Genomic DNA, 3,857 nt, shown 5'->3' with positions numbered 1-3,857 from the left:
TCCAAAAAATAGAAATGGAAGGAAAACTTCCAAACTCATTTCATGAGGCCAGCATAACCTTGATCCCAAAACCAGACAAGGATCCCACCAAAAAAGAGAACTACAGACCAATATCCTTGATGAACACAGACGCAAAAATTCTCGCCAAAATACTAGCCACTAGGATTCAACAGTACATTAAAAGGATTATTCACCACGATCAAGTGGGATTCATTCCAGGGCTGCAGGGTTGGTTCAACATCCGCAAATCAATCAATGTGATAGAACACATTAATAAAAGAAAGAACAAGAACCATATGATACTCTCAATAGATGCTGAAAAAGCATTTGACAAAGTACAGCATCCCTTCCTGATCAAAACTCTTCAAAGTGTAGGGATAGAGGGCACATACCTCAATATTATCAAAGCCATCTATGAAAAACCCACCGCAAATATCATTCTCAATGGAGAAAAACTGAAAGCTTTTCCGTTAAGGTCAGGAACACGGCAGGGATGTCCATTATCACCACTGCTATTCAACATAGTACTAGAAGTCCTAGCCTCAGCAATCAGACAACAAAAAGAAATTAAAGGCATCCAAATTGGCAAAGAAGAAGTCAAACTATCACTCTTCGCAGATGATATGATACTATATGTGGAAAACCCAAAAGACTCCACTCCAAAACTGCTAGAACTTGTACAGGAATTCAGTAAAGTGTCAGGATATAAAATCAATGCACAGAAATCAGTTGCATTTCTGTACACCAACAACAAGACTGAAGAAAGAGAAATTAAGGAGTAAATCCCATTTACAATTGTACCCAAAACTATAAGATACCTAGGAATAAACCTAACCAAAGAGACTAAGAATCTATACACAGAAAATTATAAAGTACTCATGAAAGAAATTGAGGAAGACACAAAAAAATGGAAAAATGTTCCATGCTCCTGGATTGGAAGAATAAATATTGTGAAAATGTCTATGCTACCTAAAGCAATCTACACATTTAATGCAATCCCTATCAAAATACCATCCATTTTTTTCAAAGAAATGGAACAAATAATCCTCAAATTTATATGGAACCAGAAAAGACCTCGAATAGCCAAAGGAATATTGAAAAAGAAAGCCAAAGTGGGTGGCATCACAATTCCGGACTTCAAGCTCTATTACAAAGCTGTCATCATCAAGACAGCATGGTACTGGCACAAAAACAGACACATAGATCAGTGGAACAGAATAGAGAGCCCAGAAATTGACCCTCAACTCTATGGTCAACTAACCTTCGACAAAGCAGGAAAGAATGTTCAATGGAAAAAAGACAACCTCTTCAATAAATGGTGCTGGGAAAATTGGACAGCCACATGCAGAAATATGAAATTGGACCACTTCCTTACACCACACACGAAAATAGACTCCAAATGGATGAAGGACCTCAATGTGAGAAAGGAATCCATCAAAATCCTTGAGGAGAATGCAGGCAGCAACCTCTTCGACCTCAGCCGCAGCAACATCTTCCTAGGAACAACGGCAAATGCAAGGGAAGCGAGGGCAAAAATGAACTATTGGGATTTCATCAAGATCAAAAGCTTTTGCACAGCAAAGGAAACAGTTAACAAAACCAAAAGACAACTGACAGAATGGGAGAAGATATTTGCAAACGACATGTCAGATAAAAAGGGCTAGTATCCAAAATCTATAAGGAACTTAGCAAACTCAACACCCAAAGAACAAACAATCCAATCAAGAAATGGGCAGAGGACATGAACAGACATTTCTGCAAAGAAGACATCCAGATGGCCAACAGACACATGAAAAAGTGCTCCACGTCACTTGGCATCAGGGAAATACAAATCAAAACCACAATGAGATATCACCTCACACCAGTCAGAATGGCTAAAATGAACAAGTCAGGAAATGACAGATGCTGGCGAGGATGTGGAGAAAGGGGAACCCTCCTCCACTGTTGGTGAGAATGCAAGCTGGTGCAACCACTCTGGAAAACAGCATGGAGGTTCCTCAAAATGTTGAAAATAGAACTACCCTATGACCCAGCAATTGCACTACTGGGTATTTACCCTAAAGATACAAACATAGTGATCCGAAGGGGCACGTGTACCCGAATGTTTATAGCAGCAATGTCTACAATAGCCAAACTATGGAAAGAACCTAGATGTCCATCAACAGATGAATGGATACAGAAGATGTGGTATATATACACAATGGAATACTATGCAGCCATCAAAAGAAATGAAATCTTGCCATTTGCGACGACATGGATGGAACTAGAGCGTATCATGCTTAGTGAAATAAGTCAATCGGAGTAAGACAACTATCATATGATCTCCCTGATATGAGGACATGGAGAAGCAACATGGGGGTTTAGGGGGATAGGAGAAGAATAAATGAAACAAGATGGGATTGGGAGGGAGACAAACCATAAATGACTCTTAATCTCACAAAACAAACTGGGGGTTGCTGGGGGGAGGTGGGATTGGGAGAGGGGGAGCGGGCTATGGACATTGGGGAGGGGAGGCGAACCATAAGAGACTATGGACTCTGAAAAACAACCTGAGGGTTTTGAAGGGTCAGGGGTGGGAGGTTGGGGCAACCTGAGGGTTTTGAAGGGTCAGGGGTGGGAGGTTGGGGGAACAGGTGGTGGGTAATGGGGAGGGCACGTTTTGCATGGAGCACTGGGTGTTGTGCAAAAAGAATGAATACTGTTACGCTGAAAAAATAAATAAAATGGAAAAAAAAATATATGTCTCCAAAGACAAAGGAAACAAATGCTAAAATGAACTTTTGTGACTTCATTAATATTTGTTTGTTTTATTATTTGATTATTTGTTTCTGTGTCATTTATTTCTGTTCAGATATTTATTATTTCCTTACTTCTGCTGGCTTTAGATTTTATTTGTTTGTCTTTTTCTTGCTTTTTAGGTGTAAGGTTACATTGTTCATTTCAGATTTTTCTTGCTTTTTGCTAAGCCTGTATTTTTATATACTTATATCTTGGATTGCTTTGTTGCATCCCAAAGGTTTTGGACCGTTGCATATTTTCATTTTCATTTGTTTCTATGCATTTTTTAAATTTCCACTTTGATTTCTTATTTGAAACTTTCATTGTTTAGTAGCATGTTGTTCAACCTCCATATATTTGCAGTCTTTCCAATTTTTTTCTTGTAGTTCACTTCAAGTCTAATAGCATTGTGGTCAGAGAAAACACATATTTTGACCTCAATCTTTGTGTATATTTTGAGACTGGATTTGTGACCTAGTATGTGAGATTTTCTGGAGAATGCCCCTTGTGAACTTGAAAAAGAATATCTATTCTGCTGCTTTGGGATAAATTTTCTGAATATATCTTTTATGTCCATCTGATCCAATGTATCTTTCATTAATTCCTTGTTGATTTTCTGCTTAGATGATCTGTGCATTGATGTAATTGGAGTGTTATTGTCACCTATTGTTATTGTATTATCATTCATTAGTTTCTGTATGTTTATTATTAATTGTTTTATATATCTGGGTTATCCCATGTTGGTTGCAAATATTTACAGTTGTTACATCTTCTTGTTAGATAGTCCCCTTTATTATGACATAGTATCCTTCTACATTTCCTGTTACAGTCCTTGGTTTAAAATCTTTTTTGTCTATGTGTTGTTACTAGCTTTCATTTGATGGCCATTTGTATGACAAATGTCTCTCCATTTTACTTTCAATCTTCAGATGACTTTTGCTCTAAAATTAGTCTCTTGTAGATCACATTTAGATAGATCCCTCCCCTCTCTTTCTCAATATATCTATATGTTTGGATTGGAACGTTAATCCCATTTACAATCAGAGTAACTATTGAATTATAATTCAGTAATTAACTGA

The sequence above is a fragment of the Meles meles genome, unplaced genomic scaffold, assembly GCF_922984935.1.
Source record: "Meles meles unplaced genomic scaffold, mMelMel3.1 paternal haplotype, whole genome shotgun sequence".
NCBI classification, from domain to species: Eukaryota; Metazoa; Chordata; class Mammalia; order Carnivora; family Mustelidae; genus Meles; species Meles meles.
This window is presented reverse-complemented; position numbering follows the sequence as displayed.